Source organism: Spermophilus citellus (assembly GCF_964194105.1).
Source record: "Spermophilus citellus genome assembly, chromosome: 17".
Taxonomy (NCBI): Eukaryota; Metazoa; Chordata; class Mammalia; order Rodentia; family Sciuridae; genus Spermophilus; species Spermophilus citellus.
In genome coordinates this window covers 67,489,196-67,507,683 of record NC_138199.1, presented here as the reverse complement: position 1 = coordinate 67,507,683, position 18,488 = coordinate 67,489,196, and positions in this window count along the sequence as shown.

Below are 18,488 nucleotides of genomic sequence, written 5' to 3'. Positions count from 1 at the left end.
TTAAGTAACTCAGCTTGTTTGATAACTATATTTTCTTTCCGTACTCATTTTAAGTATTTTTTGATGAAGTTTTTATGTCTCATTATTTATCAGTTTCATATCCCTTAATAATTTATTGATCCATTGCTGGTTTCAAGTAATGACTGAAAATTTTTGAAATGTAGTTTTGAGCTATTAACTTAGGAAAAAATTTTACAAATTTTCTTAAATTTCAGTAGCACTACCTGCACAGCAGGACTTTGAGCAGGACCCACAGTTCCTCACATGACTAAGGTAATCTTCCATTCTCGTTGATGCCTATTTCTAGAATCCTAAGGCTCTGCTCAAACTGCTCAGCACACCTGTTGGTCTACCCTTAACATTTGCTCCCTTCTTCACAGAAAAATATCTTGACTCTCAAGGTTGAAACTTTTGCTTTATATCGTCGTATTTAAACATTCTCTCATCTCTCACTGGCACTTCCTTTATTTCTTATGACCGAGAACAAAATAGCCTTCTCCTTTTCAATGTTATGCTTTCATCTTGCTTCTGACCCACTCCCTTCTTATCCATGCCCCTTTGAAAAAAGAAGCTCTCCATCTGTAACTTGATTTCTCCTTTGTTTTCAGCATTTTCCCTTTCACTTCCCTTTCTAAATTTCATTTAAAAAGAAAAACAAAAAACCTTTCCTTGAACAAAGCAATTCATTTTGGCTACCATCCAAACTTTCTTTCTCTCGTAATCAAGATTCTGGAGGGGGGCCGGGGTTGTGGCTCAGAGGTAGAGCACATGCCTACCATGCGTGAGGCACCGGGTTTGATCCTCAGCACCATATAAAAATAAAGATATTGTGTCTACCTATAACTAATAAATAAATAAATATTTTTAAAAAGATTCTGGAGGAAAAAAATGATACTTTTTTTTTGCTTCTTTATTTCATATCCAGTGTTGTAGCTCGGGACCTATGTTTTGAGCAACTTTCATGTCCCAGCTCTGGGAGGAATACAGCAGTGAGTGTTATTCATTATTCAGATGTCTGAGTGTGGAGTGGGAGAGAAAAAAATATCATTAGTTTAAAACAAAGTGAGGTGCATTCTGCAAAAGCACAGCCATGGAATGCTGTGGAAGCACCTGGGAGCAGTATGTGATCCATGTGGAATGAGACAGGCAGGGAGATTTCAGAGCTAAAATTCAAAGGACATGTAGGAGCTAGGCAGAGGGATTTGTCACCAGGGAAAGGCCATCGGAGGGTAGGGCTTAATTCTAGGAGAGCAAAGAGATGTAAGTAAGACCGTGGTACATTCACTGAAAACAGTCATGTTGGATCTGGAGAAGGAGACAGGGCCAGGAGGGTGGAGAGAGGAGCAAGACCAGGGGATAAAAAGTTCTTTGTATTCTCAAGGTAAGCAAGGCACTGTCGAGGCAGCAATGAAAGTAATTTAATAAAAATTTTATGTCAGGGTGACTCTATGGGGTGTGAAAAAAGGATTGCTTTTACATTTAATTTTTTTATTTATACTTTTTAAAATTGATTTTATTTTTTAAATACATGACAGTGGGATGCATTACAATTCTTCTTACACATATAGAGCACAATTTTTCATGTCTCTGTTTGTATATAAAGTATGTTTACAACAATTCATGTCTTTATTACATGTACTTTGAATAATGATGTTCATCATATCCCACCATCATTAAAAATGGAGATTTGGCATATTTCAAATATCCAGTAAATTTCCAAGAACAACAGAAAGTAGGAGGGAATGATATTTGACAAAAGTATTGACTGAAAATTTCCTTTAAAAGATTCAAGTTCTTTGATTGCAAGTAACCACAATGTACCATGCAGGACACATACCCACACCCACACACACCCCAAAAAAGAAGAAATACACACACACACACACACACACAAGTAAGCACACTGTTGTGAAATTTCATACACTTGTGGTTAATGTTCTAGTGAGAAAAAGAAAAATCCTCAAATTAATGAATGCCAAAGTTATATAAGCATTCTTTTTTTTTTATTGTTGGTTGTTCAAAACATTACATAGTTCTTGACATACCATATTTCACACTTTGATTCAGGTGGGTTATGAACTCCCATTTTTACCCCGTATACAGATTGCAGAATCACATCAGTTACACTTCCATTGATTTACATATTGCCATACTAGTGTCTGTTGTATTCTGCTGCCTTTCCTATCCTCTACTATCCCCCCTCCCCTCCCCTCCCCTCCCCTCTTCTTTCTCTACCCCCTCTCCCTTGTATTATTTTTCCTTTTCCCCTCACTTCCTCTTGTATGCAATTTTGTATAACCCTGAGGGTCTCCTTCCATTTCCATGCAATTTCCCTTCTCTCTCGCTTTCCCTCCCACCTCTCATCCCTGTTTAATGTTAATCTTCTTCTCATGCTCTTCGTCCCTACTCTGTTCTTAGTTACTCTCCTTATATCAAAGAAGACATTTGGCATTTCTAAGTGTTCTACTCTGCTGGTAGTATTCTCAATTGAGTTTTTAAGTTGGCTTATTGCTTCCTGCATTTCTAGGATTTCTGTTTGTTTGTTTTTGATTACCTCTATCTCCCTGTATAGTTGATCTTTTGCTTCTTGGAGTTGTTTATGTAATTCATTGTCAAAGTGATCTTTCATTGTCTGATTTTGCTGTCTAATGTCTTCCTTGAGACTCCAGATCATCCGAAGCATGTATATCCTGAATTCTTTATCTGACATTCCATCTGCTGCAGCTATTACCTCTTCTAAAGTTGAGTTGACCTGCATTGCTTGTGGTCCTTTCTTTCCTTGTCATTTCATACTGCTCGCGTTTCTTTCTGCTTGGTGAAACTGTTGTGTTTTTGAAATTTTCCTCCTATATATTTATATTGCTCTTGTATAGTTGACAAGTCTCCCTTGCAGGGCGGGCAGTGGCTGTGCTCCTCCTCCAATTGGGGTGATCTGTCTACCACACTGGCGGGCCGCTGGGTCTGTTCTGCCGGGCGGTCGCAGGTCTGCCTACCTTGTAGGCGCAGGCGGCGGCTCTGCTCTGCCCCTCCTCCAGTTGGTGTGACATGTCTACCACGCCTGTGGACCCCTGGGCCTGTTCTGCCAGTCAGTCACAGGTCTGCCTACCTTGCAGGTGCGGCGGTGGCTCTGCTCTACCCCTACTCCAATTGGGGTGACGTGTCTACCATGCCGGCAGGCCACTGGGCCTGTTCCTCTGGTCGGTCGCAGGTCTGCCTACCTTGTGGGGCGGCGGCTCTGCTCTGCCCCTAGTCCAAATGGGGTGACGTGACTACCACGCTGGCGGGCCGCTGGGCCTATTCTGGGCGCGGGTGGCGGCTCTGTTCTGCCCCTACTCCAATTGGGGTGACGTGTCTAAAATACCGTCGGGCCGCTGGGCCTGTTCCTCCGGTCAGTCACAGGTCTGCCTACCTTGTGGGCACGGGTAGCGGCTCTGCTCTGCCCCTAGTCCAAAAGGGGTGACGTGTCTGCCGCGCCTGCAGGCCACTGGGCCTGTTCCGGGCGCGGGCGAAGGCTCTGTTGTGCCCCTACTCCAATTGGGGTGACGTGTCTACCATGCCATCGGGCCGCTGGGCCTGTTCCAGGCGCGCGCGAAGGCTCTGCTGTGCCCCTACTCCAATTGGGGTGACGTGTCTACCACGCCTGCGGACCGCTGGGCCTGTTCTGCCGGTCGGTCGCAGGTCTGTCTACCTTGTGGGCTCGGGCGGCGGCTCTGCTCGGTCCCTACTGCAGTTGGGGTGAAGTGATACCACGCCGGCAGGTCGCTGGGGCTGTTCCGGGCGCGGGTGGCGTCTCTGCTCTACCCCTCTGGCTTCCACAGTATTCACCAGGATCCGGACCGAGAAGCAGTTTCCGCGGGTTCTTTAGCCCTGGGCCAGAGCAGTTCCGGGAGCCCGAATTCGGCTGCTCCGGGCTCGGTGTACGTTCTGATAGGAGCAGGCTCCAAGAGGCAGTTTCCGCGGGTTCTTTAGCACTGAGCCTGAGTACTTTGTCTGCGAGACGCAGGCGAATGGCAGCCTGAAATTACCTGTTCTATAGTTGAATCTATATAAGCATTCTTGTCAGCAGAAGTAGATGTGAGACAAGGCAAACACATGTTATTTTTAAAGTGAATAATACATGATATATTTAGTCAGGATCAAAAATTAAAAACACTGGAACAATTGAAATACATATATATAGGTTAAGAATATGGAAAGATGTATTCTAGTCAAAAAACATGTTGGTGTAAAGCTGGGTGTGATGGTGAGAACCTGTAGTCCCTGTTACTTGGGAGGCTGAAACAAGAGGATCACTTTAACCCAAAAGTTCAGGGCCAGCCTGAGCAGCATAGTGAAACCCCATCTCAAGTATATGAGTGTGTGTGTGTGTGTGTGTGTGTGTGTAGAAAATAAGTTTATTATAGTCTAAAAATTTACATAGTAAAAAATTATTTTAAAATATGCTTGATATCACAAGAAATCTAAAATGTATGTTGTCAAGGTGGCATATTTTTAACAATCACTTTATTAAAATTTAAAAATACCTACAATGTCCAGCTAGCATTTATTGCATAAGCTCTCACTGCTAGGTAGGGTACCTTCTTATCTCTGTCTTTCCCCGTCCCTCAAATCGTAAGTTTTTAAAATTCTAAAAAGAATGCTGTTTGGATACCATTGTAGTCTTGCTGGATACCATTGTATGATCTGGGTCTCTCAGATGAGCAAACTCAGGGTCCCAGGGTAGCCCCTTGCCCAGCCCAGCCTTGCACAGTTGGCGAGGAGCAGAGCTAAGGTTTCAAGTTAGATCTGCTAAACACTTATCCTACGAGGAACTGAAAGACTGAAGAGAAAGTTGCCTGTCATACAATGGTTTTCTACATTGCTAGAGTAATATGGGTTCAAACATGCTTATTAACAGTTAAAAGTAATCACCAATTGACCAAAATATAGATCCAGAACTTTCCAGGCAAGAGACGGGATAAAGAGGAACCTAAAATAAGGAACAGAGAAAACAGGCTCAGTGAAGAAATGGGGAAATGGAAAACCACAGGAAAACTTGAAGAGCTTTTGAAATGTCAGGAGGAAATGAATTCATCATATTTAGGACTTACCTTCTCTCTGTGGAAAGCAAAACAATTGTAGACCAAATCAAAAGAAAAATACAGTTACACTGTTTTGAGTTGCATCTCATAGGCAAGTGATAGAGATTTTTCAAAATGTACCTGAGAAATGCAAAGGCAGGTAGAAGTGGAGGGTTGGAATAAAGATATTTCAAGGGATAGATGCATAAAACAGGACAAATTGGATTTATTGATGACATCCTTAAGGAAAAAGAGAAATTTTGGGAGGGTACCTGACTAAACTCACAGGCAGGGAGTGCAGCTGGGTCTGAGAAAGAATAAAAAACAAGAATGTAAAAGCCCCTGGGAAATAAGCAGATGTTCTTAGCATCTATCAGGAAGCTGGACTGCTTCACTCTTCTTCCTTGGCAAATCAAGTTTTCCAGCTCTTGTACCACAGTGTTGAGAAGAACACAGGTCCCAGGGTGACAAGTACTCCTCTGCATATACAATGAGCATATATATGAAGGATCCCAAAGGAATGCATATTTATATATAAGGATTCCAAAGGAATGAATATTTATATATAAGGATCCCAAAATGAATGTTTTAACATGCTACAAAGAACATCACATGAAATTTATAAGGCTTCTGGCAGTGGAAAATATTTCTGCAAAGTACCACAAAAACTGTAAAATGTGTGTACATAAGTGAGAATAATCCAGTGAACAGAGACACACAAATAAGACCACAAGTATAGCATTCATAACAAGCTCTAGATTCTGGAAATGATCTGGCTTTAGCCTAAGTTCTGCTCCTTGTTATTTGTGTGAATTGCAGTGTTATTTAAACTCTAAGACCACACTCTTCCCATTTAGAAAGCAGGGTAAGTTATAATAGTATCTACCTCATGGGGCTACTATGTGGATCAAATGTGTTACTATTTAAGTGTGAGGGTGGGGATTTAGCTCAGTGGCAGGACATTTGCCAAGCATGTATGGGGCTCTGAGTTTGATCCACAGCACTGAAGAAAAGTTTGTCTGCCTGCCTGTCTGTCTGTCTGTCTATCTATCTATCTATCTATCTATCATACATATATATTAGTGCGTATATGTATTTAAATATTGAAATTTTTTTATACATAGGAGATGCTAGAAACATATGTATAATAAATAAATCGTGATAAAAATCAGTGACATTCAATTTTTGAAATTCTGTTAGTTTTTGTTTGTTTGGTTTTAGGATTCCTGTTTAATTCCAGAGCACTTCGTTGAGCCACATTCCCCAGTACTTTAGTCCTTTTTATCTTTTATTTAGAAACAGGGCCTCCAAATGGCTTAAGTTCTTTCTAAATTGCTAAGGCTGGATTTGAACTTGTGATAGTCCTGCCTCTGATGCCCATCACTGAGTAACTGGGATTATAGGCCTATGCCACCTTGCCTGGCCCCTTTCTCTTCTTCTTCTTACTCCTCCTCCCCCTTCCCTGTCTTCCTCTTCCTCCTTCTTTTTCTTCCTCCTCTTCCTTCTGCTTCTCCCTTTTGCAGTGCTGGCAATCTAATCCGGGACTTTGCACATGCTGAGCAAGTTCTATGCCACCAAGCTATATCTCCAGCCCTAAGATTTGTTTGAATTAGTAAGCCAATTCTAAAGCTTATTTAGAAGAGTAATCACACGTAACTTAAACATGAAAATCTTGAAAAGAAGATTAGCAAAACTGAGCTTGCCTTGTTATGGTGCCACAGAGTACACAATAAGGAGCTTATGAAGGAAGAAGCCAACACATGAAGAAACAGAGCTCAGAACAGAAAGAGGACAAGAGCCAGAACTTATAAAAACTTAGACACAAAGTTCTTCTAGGAAACATGAACTTCCTAAATTATATTCTTTGTACACAAAATGTTAACAATGTTATTATATGTGATAGTTTTTATCTCTACAGAAGATAGTCGACATACAGAAACAATCAAAGTTTGTTTATTGTTGTATCATGGATTGATGAGTTCAATATGCTTCTACAGATTTGCTTGGGGGGAAATTTCTGTATCTCATATAATTAACAGAAGAGTAAATATAATTGAACAAATATTGAAAGAACGGATGATAAGTAATGGGACACAGATGAGAGTCTGCTTTAAGAATTGTATGCATTTACTGTTTCCCTTCAGCTGTGTGCTCAGGAAGTAACTTTAGCATACAAGAGTTTAACAGACATTGGCTATAAGCAAAAAGATAATGATTCTTTTTCATCTTCCTTTTTAGCCAGACAAACTCCATGAATTTCAAGAAATTTTGGGATAGACTTGTCTTTTTCTCAAAAAAGAATGACAGCTATCAGTTATATAAAATTTTTCTAACATTGCTGGAAACAGGATATACTAAAAGCCAGTGGTTGCCTATGGGGACATAAATTGTTTCCTGAGGCCTCTTACAGAAATAACAAGTCTGTAGGCTTTAGGAATACAGGTATTTTTTTTTTTTTTTATGACGTTCTGCAAACTTTCTTCAACTTTTGAATCCATTGAAGATGCAATGTAACTGAGATGCAGATGAAAATTCAGCATTTACTTTGCTGCCTGGAAAAAAAATAAACAACTTTATCACCATGCTTCTAGATTCATTTTTTAAGAAACCGTGGAAGGTTTTGAGATATTTCTGACTTGATTTGTGTATTTATACTTGTCATTAAAAATAAATTCCTCTCCAGTTTGCTATGCTCTGCCTTGTCTGAATGTTTTGTTGATCATTATTCTAAAGATTGTGTTGAGGGTTAACTCTCCCATTAAGGCCCAATATGTAAAAGAAAAAAAGAGAGAGACAGAGAAAGAGAATGACAAAGGCTAGATTCTCCTTTGCTTTTAGTACCTAATGTTTGTAAACTCAGCCAACCATCTGCAACTGTGAACTCCCTGTAGAGGAACTGGATGGAGACAAAGAAATGGAAAACAGCACAGGAGTCACTATGTGAGCATAGAGCTTTTGGCAGGCTGGCTGCATGGAGACCATAATCCTCTTCGGAACTCTGTCTAAAACGGAACAATTTACAATTCAACATGAAATTAAACCCACAATGTAGAATGATCCAAAGGAATGTGAATTCTTTAGGACATGGAGACCCAGGAATAAACTGTGCTTCTAGATTTTTGCTTTGGCTTTCTTGAGAGTAAGTTAACCTCTAAATTGTGATTCTTTGTATTTAGAAATACAAAGTAAGACTAGAAAGAGAGATGCCAAGCATTTAGAAGAAAATAATTTAAATGCAGCAAATTGTTTTTCAAATCATCTGAGTATTTTTTATTGTGTGGCTAACTAACAGGTTAGAGAACTAAAAATTTCCATTTTGCCCTATGACTAAAGCACATTTGGACAAGTGCACATATAATAGAATTGTCTATTGGATAAATTGAAAGGAATATTACTTTCTGTTGCCTCTTTGCAAGTCTGAGCTATTTCCAAAGATATTTGAATTACTTAGTCTTTTTTGTGGGTTTTCAGTTTCACTGCCAGATGAATGTTAAATGTTGAAAAATATGAGATTTTCTGGGCTTTCCACTGTTTTTAACTGACTTAAGAATAGTTTCATCAAGAAAACTTAGGGAAATACTTTTGTTGACCTTGTTTAAGATGCTACATGTATAAAAAATGTTTTATTACATTTGTTTTACAAATGTGAATAACAAGGATTCTGCCTGGGAGATTACTGGCTTGTTATAACCAATTTATTACTTCTACATTATGCAATTTCCTATTCAGAACAATTTAAGTGAACTTGATGTTTTGTACATAATGGTGAGTGGAGGTTTTTATTTCCTGATATTTACATCAAGTTGTGTAGTGGAAAAAGATAAGTCTTAATCAGAAACAATCACACTTGCAAAAATTAGATGATACAATTGTTTTTATTTATAAATATTTCCTTGCACATATAGTAATTTGCAGGAAGAAAGAAGAGCAGTCACTTGGGCAATAGGTTTATTACTTTTAGACACCAAGCTTGCCACAGGATCTCTTAACTGGGAATGCTTCAGTTTGGTGCTAGTCAAGGTTCCTGGCTGTTGTAGCCTCTTGATGGCATCATTAGAGGGAGCTCATCTACTTAGCTGGCAAATCCAGCCCTAATTCTCTAAAATATCCATCTCATTTTCTATCTGCTTTCCTTTGATTTTGATGCTGTTGGGCTTGTGTTTTCCTTCTGGTTGTCTTGAGATTTTTTTCACATTTTAATTTTCAAAGATCAAGGAATGGTTGAGTTAATTATGCTCTTGAGTATGTGATATACAAAGTACCTGTCTTGTTTGGGTTATTTATTTCCTTTAACTTCTATCCCCCATTTCATATCTGATTTCCATTCTTACTTCCTGCCAGCAAAAAAGCCTTCCTATTATATTTGATGATGATCCATATGTTCCTGGATGTTTTAGGAAAATGTGTATTACACATAGTGTGAATTTATACAAATAATATTGTGATATAACTCTCAACCATTTCTTTTCTCTTATTTTTGGATTGGCACGAATTTTAAAAATTTCTTCATGTTTATGGGTAGATATCTATTCATTACTCTTGATTTCTACATAATACTGTCTGAATAGTATTCATCAACTTTTGTTTTATAATACCCATGCCATAATAGTCTACATTATGATGAGAATCTTTGTGCAGATGTCTTAATGAACCCATACGAAAATTTCCTTGAGATAAATATGTAGGAGCAGAATTTCTTGATAGTAGGAAACTGCTAAGTAGTAATGGATTTGTAAGTAATTACCTAACTGACCAGGTAAGTCTACCCCATCAGCAATGCATAAAGTTCTGTTCTTTACACTAAACAATTTATCTGATAAGTGTTGTGAGGACAGCAGCATTTTACACTATCAGCTCTCTAATTTCTGTCAGTCCAATGAAGAGTAAATGTTACCTCATTATTGTTTTCACTTTTTTTTAACATTTATTTTTTTTAGGTGTAGATGGACACAACACAATGCTTTTATTTGCATGTGGTGCTGAGGATCAAACCGGGGTCCTGCCCGTGCTAGGTGAGCGCTCTACCACTGAGTCACAATTCTAGCCCCTGTTTTCACTTTTATTCTTTCAATACTTAGTGTGAGCATTTTTTTTCTTAAACCTTGGAACATTTCTTTAGTTATGCAATTGGAAAAGACTGTTATACTCTTTTTTTGTTTGATTGCACTATGTTTTCTATTTTACACTTTCACATTTACTTACTGTACTTCCTCTTTTTAAAAATAAACAGGTCAAAATTAGCAGGAGTGTGGGTCAGCTGATATGGGATCTTCTCTGCAAAAACTGTCTTAAAAACCGACGTGATTCTGCAATCTGCATTTGGGGTAAAATTGGGGGTTCATAACCCACTTCAATCTAATGTATGAAATATGATATGTCAAAAGCTTTGTAATGTTGTGAACAACCAATAAAATAAAATAAAATAAAATTAAATTAAATTTAAAAAAAAGTGAGGGATGAAAAGAGAGACATCATTGGTACGATTCAGTCTACATTTTCTCATATTTAGAAGAGGAAAAATATTTTCTTAGGCAACACAAACACATCTTCTTTATGTAATATTCCACTTATAATTAACAGGCTATATTTTTTTTCCAAATACTGGACTTTGTGATTTTTTATCAAATAAATTTAAAATATAATTATTATATGTCTTACTAGAGATATTTTTTAAAGAACTCATATTTAGAAACTCCATGAAAAATGAAGCCATATCTTTATAATGCAAAGATAATTCTTAACATCTGAATTCATTTGAATCTCATTAAGACATAGGCCCAGAAGCTCAGGGTAAAACTCAAAGAATTTGCTCCACAATTAATCCAAAGTTAAAAAAAATAGTAAAAAGAATGGATTCACAATAAAGAAAAGATGGAAGTTAAGGAGTGGATATGCTAATTATCCTGAGTTAATCGCTACCCAATATGTACATAAATGAAAACATCACACTTTATCTCACAAATGTGTGCAAATATTATGAACCAATCAAATAAAAGAGAAAAGATAAACTGTAGTGCGTCTAAGCTAGTTGCACTATGATACAATGTCAATTTGAAATAATAGGAATATAGACAAACAGTAAAAGAAATGACATTTCATCTTCTACTTCTATTAAAATAGTACTTATTTTTAATTATAATGATTAGATATGCTCTGTGTTGAAAATTTAGTAAATTCAGAAAAGCATAAAAATAAGACAAAAACACTCATAAAATACACATATTCAAGACCCAGTATATTCACGATTTTATGAACATAGTGTGTGTATATGTGTGAGTGCGTGTATGTGTTTATTCAGAAAATAGGTACTTGGGGGGCTGAGGCAAGAAAATTGCAAGTTTGAGGTCAGCCTTAGCAACTTAGGAAAACCCTGTCTCACTAATAAAAATACATAGTGAAATAAAAGTAAGAGCCTTGGAGATATAGCTCAGCACTGAGTGTCCCTGAATTCAATCATTGGGGCTGGAAAAAAAATCTGCATGGAGGGAGAACTATATAAATATGAATATATAACCTGGGTTCTTACTCTATATAGATTTTTTTTCCAAACTTTTAACTATTTTTACAATAAGCATTATACCTCTCTTTTCATTTTTGTAGGTAGATAATAGATGTAGACATAGACACACATAGCTAATATTGGGTGTGATGAATGTGGCATATAGCTCTTGAGAAAGCTTTGTGTTTAGAATTATAATTAAAATCATAAAATGGGTTCTTATTACTGCAATTTTAATGCATTCTATTGCAATTCCAATTCCAGAATTGTCAGAATGATGAAAAAAATTAAAATTCTTTTTAGGAGCAATATTTCTATCTTCTTCCCAATGCAGGCAGCAGAAGGTAAAAAGAGGACCCCTATTGAAGGAAGCTGCTTATATATTCCAGGCCACCTGCCTTTTTCAGCATGACTATAAACCACTTGGCATTCATGAAGAATCCAACCTTGCATTAAGGAATAATAAACTAAGATTATCCTCATAACTGGAATTTATATCACAACTCTGTCTTGGTGGACATATTTCAAAATGTGTAGATTAAAAAAAGGAAAATCCAGACATTTAAAATGTCAGAGACAGAAGGACAGAGAACTAATGGGACATATGCTGCATAACAGATTAAGTGTTTTTTGTGGTTTATAATAGAACACTTACTGATTTGCTTCTTTTTTCTCTCTCCTTGCTAGGTAGGAATGATTTTTTTTTTCATTTCTTCTAATACTGTTGGCATACCTCTTTTTTTCCAGTTTACATCAAAAGTCTGCAGTGGATCTGAATCAGGGACATGTAAATAATTTTAATGATTCTAATTATGTTATTGCATTTGCACGTGAATACAAAACTAACCCCGAGATAATGAACATTTTGGCTTCAGCTTTATTCATGAAAGGTATGTTTTCTTGCAATTGATGATAATTTTCTTATTTGCAAAGTACACCAATTTATTTTGTTGTTTTCTTGATAGACTGTGTTCAATGTTAAAGTTTCTGGTGTATATTTTTTATTTTTATTTTAAAAGAACTGTTTTTTTGTAGATGGACACAACACCTTTATTTTTGTTTACTTTTATATGGTGCTGAGGATCAAAGTTAGTGCCTCACATATTCCAGGCCAGTTCTCTACCACTTAGTTACAACCCCAACCCTCTAGTGTTTATTACAAACATTAATACATATTTCTTTCCAATAACAAGGAGGTTTTTTATTCTGTTAATAAGTGTCCTATTTAGAAAATTCTATTTTTTATTAGTGCATTATATAGTTATACAAAATACTGGGGTTTATTTTGACATGCATGAAATATAATTTACTCTACTTCAGTCCTCAGTACTTCCTTTTTCCCTCTCTTCCCTCTCCATGTTTCCCTTCTTTACTAGTCTTCTTTCTATCCATATGTATATATATTAATTGGTGCTTAAAGATTTACATGAAGGTGAAATTCACTGTGGTACATTCATATATGTACATAGCATAATTTGATCACTTAGCATGATGGTATCCAGTTCCATCCATATACCAGGAAATGACATAATTTCATTCTTCTTTAAGCTTGAGTAAAACTCTATTATGTAAATGTATGCCACATTTTCTTTATCGCTTCATTGGTTAATGGGCACCTGGGTTGCTCTTAACACACATTCAGTCTTTAAACATAAATAGGGTTTATTTATTGATATTTTTATCTCAACTATTTTGTACAAATATAAAGGAATCATTCATTTACACTTTATAACATTTAACATACTAAATTATTACCAATTATTTAATACTACATACAAATTTATCTATTTCCTTAGAATTTTAAAAATAAATTTGATTTTTTTAAACACTTAGGCAATATTTTAAAGAACAGATTTTCTCCCCAGACACTTAAATCATTCTTGCAAATCAATACACTGCCTTTTAAAATTAAGCATATCAAGTTTTCAAGTTTAAAGCATCTCAAAACTAGACAACATACATAGAACTACCTAATTGCAAGACTTGCTAGCACAGTTGCATAAAGGATTCTTGCATTAATAAAATATCAGTATAATATTTTCTTTCTTCATACCTACAATGTGCCTTCCTAGAGTACACATGCTAATAAAATGTCTATGAGGTACCACAGTTTCTCCTTCAATAACTGGAAACCAAAATATGGACGCTAATTAGGTAGCTTAAATAATGTGTGGCAGTGATCAAGGCCTGTGTATAAACTCAGTGCTCACACAGGTGTAGAGCCTGGGTCCCTTTCCAGGACTGACCTGACAGCTGTTGAGGTAGTACTGCTTTTAGGTTCAGACTTTGGTTTTTGAGACTGCAGCTATGTCTCAATTCAGTCGAGTTTCAGGTTTTTGTAACCAATATTTTACCTTAAAACAGGGTATCACTTCATTCCACTGTATTTCATCAAAACTCATGATAATAGGACTTTCTGACTTCTCTGTTCTGACCACAGCATTATCTTCTTAAATACTAGCTAAATGAATCCCTCACCTGGGTTACAATTTTACTTCCCTTTCTATTTTATAATTTTTTCTTTTAAATTTACTTTTCACTAGCACATATAACATTTTTACCTGTTTATGTACAGTGTGACAATTGTTGTATAATTTATTCTTTCAGTGACTGGGATTCAAACTGGGGCCTTGCACATGCTAAGCATAAACCCTACTGATGAACTATATACTTGTAACATCTTTAACCACAATATTATGGTCATTTCACGACAGAATGATACCATTATTGTTTAGGATCATCTTATCTAATTGTTATGTATTAATATATTTTTGTCATATAGTTGGAAGAAAAGTTATTGAGTACTACTTCTCTTGCTTATATAATGACAAGTAATTTCTTTGGCCCAATTATACTACTTATATTTTTATGTAATTATTTTAAAGGTTTTTTTGTCATTTTCTGTTGACTGCATTTAAAAACTCACATAAATATATGTATACTTAAGTTTATAATTGAACAAGATTAAAGTTATTCTTACTCAGGCTTTACAAATTGGTGGAAAACCCTAAACTCTAGTGTTAGTACTGTTAATTTTTAAAGATATTATTTTTATGCTTTAATTTTTTAATAAGTAGGTAATACATGTGGCACAGTTGAAAATTTGAAAGTATTCAAGAATAAAAGCTAAGTCATCCTGACCTGCTTTCTAGGGTAAGAATAAACTACCTGCAAAGCCCAAATGGAACTTCTGGCCTTTAAACATGAAAATGCAGGTTTTATTTAGCTGGTAAAAGAAATACAACCTAAAATGTGTGACTGTGGATACTGAATACACTAGCTTTAGAATTTATCTTCCCCCAATTAAGGCACTAGGTAGTCCTTGAAGGCCACCCATTGCAGCATTTAATCATCAGAACCAAATTCTTTTTATTGTCGTTCATGTGTTCTTAGATGTTATATTCTGTGACTGATATACATCAAGCACTGTTCTAAGCACTAGGGACTGTACATTATTCAAAAATGCTGTACAAAAAATTTTGCTCTGAGTTTTTATTAAGTAGAGTGAAACAAACTACCTACCTAGATAGAATATATGTTGTGTTAGATGGTGAAATAAAAAGGCACATCAAGACTCTTGGAGTCAGGTTGGATGTTGCAGGTGAGAGCAACCAGGTCTCATGTGAGAGCACACAGGAAAACAGAATTATAGGCAGAGGGAACAACAGGTACAAATGCCCTGAGGCAAAGCATGTGCATATCTGAGAACAAATGGGACTAGTGAGATGAGCCAACTCATGAAGGGGGAAGTTAGAAGAAGAAGGGTCAGAGAGAGATGGCAGAGGGGGCCCTATGGACCTGTTATGAACTATGAATGAGGTCAGAGGTCATTGGAGGACTCTGAATAAAGGTGTTACATCATTTGCCATATCTGAACAGGAAAACTTTACTGCTGGATTGAAAATAAACAAGATTTGAAGGGGCGGAAGAAGGGAGATCCATCAGGAGGCTACTGCATTTGATTTGGCAAGAGGTGAAATGATTAGGAGAGCTGTAACCTAATCAGTCTATCCTAGTTTGAATTGACTAACAGGATGGTAACTCTTGAGCAAACACTATTCAACCCAGTACAGATAGGAAACTGTTCTCTCCCCAGCAAAGAGAGGAAATGAAAACTTTCATTTTGGGAGAGGGAATAGGAAAAATGGAAGAAATTAGTGCTACCCTGCCGGGTTTCTGTTCTTGCAACTAAAAGGCTCAGGGGTCACTCTAGGTAAACTGGGCTACTAGGCTGCTCAATATAACCACACAAGAGATACAAATACCTTTTTCTTTGGGGTCGCTGTGACAGCTCCTCTGACCTTAAGGGTCCGCAGGAGGACTGAGAGAGAGAGAGAGAGAGAGAGAGAGAGCGCGCACGGGAGCATATGCTGACTCCTTTTATTGAGGAGAAGCTATTCAAATAAGGCAATGGATCAGGTTTCAGGGAGCTGAGTCTATCTTCATGATGTCCACTGTCAGCAGGTTGACTAACATCTGGGTAGGCCACACCCAAGGGCACAGTAAGAGAAGGGGACATACACAAGACACTTCCATGGAAGATTCTATCCTAAATAGGGCAAGGGGTTATATTACAAAGGAAGAGGTGAGCATAGCTTCACCCACGGGGCTGTAGGAAGACACCTGCGAAGACACTGTCACTCGAACCCTAGAAGAGCCAGGCAGTCTAGCAGCATGGGTGCCTGACGCCACATCACCCAGCAGGGGAGTTAACTCAAGTCAGGTGCGAGGTTGGTCTCCCACACTGCCCTTAAAGACCTAATGATGCTGGAGGTGGGGGTGTGTTCTTCATCATATTTCCATTTTAATATACTGATCCCGTCCTTGTAAAAATCAGATTTGGAGGTTGATGTTAATCTGTAAACTCAACTAGTAGCTCTAGTTGAGTAGCTTACAGGTGCCTGTCTTTATCTTTGCAAGAGCTTCTGTCACATGGAACACTGACTTTGAAATGATTTATTTTCTACTCCAAGCAGAAAGGGAATCAAACATTTTGCATTAGTTTTGTAAGTAACAAAAGTATACATTTACTTCTTGTACTAAAGTTACATATTAAGGTTTTCTACCCTTGTCATTATATTCCAAAGAGACTTGAATCAACTGGGTATTTCAGAACATGTCAGTCATTCACGCTGCTGAGGACATCATGGATTTCATGAGCAAGAAGTGGCTGCTACATTGAAGGCCTTGGCAAGATATAGTGCTGCAGAAGAGATGTATCAAAATCTAACACAAATAATTCTCTGCTTGATACTAATAGTATTTTACCATATCCCCATTGCTGTGCAGAGTATGCTGGATTTCTTCTTAGTAAATGTGATTTTTCACCAAAATTATTAATTTTTTGGCCTGGGTACTCTGTTGTGGCCTCTTGTGCATTGTAAAATATTTATAGCATCCCTGGCTTCTTCCCACTAAATGGCAATAGAACCCTTCCCCAAGTGACAACCAAAAATGTCTCTAGACTGTCAAACATCTTGGGGTGAGGACAAAAATCAACCCCTTTTGACGTGTGTGTGTGTGTGTGTGTGATCTTGGAGATTAAAACCAGAGTCTTGTACATGCAAGGCAAGTGCTCTACCACTGAGCTACATTCCCAGAATCATCCCCATTTGAAATCACTGATTTAATGCATATAGTTTTGTTAAAAATAGATTCATTTACCCAAAGTGTCAGGGTAAATGTATCTTTAACACCCCCCCCCCCTTGCACAATAATGTTTTATACTCTGTGCTCAAATGGAGGTGAGTTCTTGGTTTTGCTTCACTCATAGAAGCTTTTTATTACGTGATGAAAAACTGAGAAAAACTAGGGTAAAGGAGGAAAGGTCTCTTTTGGCTCAGTTTCTAAGGTTTTCATGCATAGTTGTTTGGTCCCATCACTGTCAGCTTGCAATGAGGAAGAACATCATGGTGTGGAGTATATGGCAGAGCAGATTGCTCACCTCATGGCAGCTAGGAAGCAGAGAGTGAGAGAAAGGGGCCAGGGATAAAATATTGTCCGCAAAGGGATACCCCCAAGGACCCACTCCCTTCAACAGGCTGCCACCTCTTCCAGTTTCCATCACCTCCCAATGGGCCATTCAGCTGTGAATCTATGAGTGGATTAGCCCATTGATGTGGTCAGAGCCCTCATAATCCAAACATTTCCCAGAAGCCCCACATCTGAACATTCTTACAATGAGGAACAAATCTTCAACAGATGAACCTTTGGGGGACATTCCAGATTCAAACTATTACAATTCAAGTTTGAAGGATCGACTTTTTTCAATTCTAATTTTTTTGTGGAGAGGGTACTAGGGATTGAACCTAGGGGTGCTTAACCACTGAGCCATATCCCAGCCTTTTTTATTTATTTATTTATTTTATTTAGAGACAGTGTCTTGCTAAGTTCCTTATGATCTTGCTAAGTTGCTGAGGCTGGCTTTGAACTCATGATCCTCCTGCCTCAGTCTACTGAGCCACTGGGATTACAAGCAGGTGCTACCTCTCCCAGCTTCAATTCTAATTTTTAAATAAGTACATTCTACTAGATCTTGATAGACTACGTCTGCAAAGATTGTCTGAAGGTCTGTGACTTGAATGCTTTTGGTGGTGTTTTGAGTTAATCTAGGTAATTTTTGAATATTTTGTGATCTGCCTTAGTGAAGTTATTACTTTCAAAATCAAATCTATTTCTGATATATAAATCAAAGATTATAAATTGGGTGCCATGTGATATTTCAATACATATATATATTGTGTAATGCTTAAATCAAGTTTAAGCATTTGCTCTATTTTCTCAAACATTTAGCATTTTTTTTATGGTGGAAATGTTCAAAATCTTTTTTCTCCTAAGACACTAGAAGATGGGGGGAAAGTCCTATGTTTATGAATTGGGAGAAGTGATATTTTTAAAAATGTCATTCTACCAAAAGTGATGGACAGATT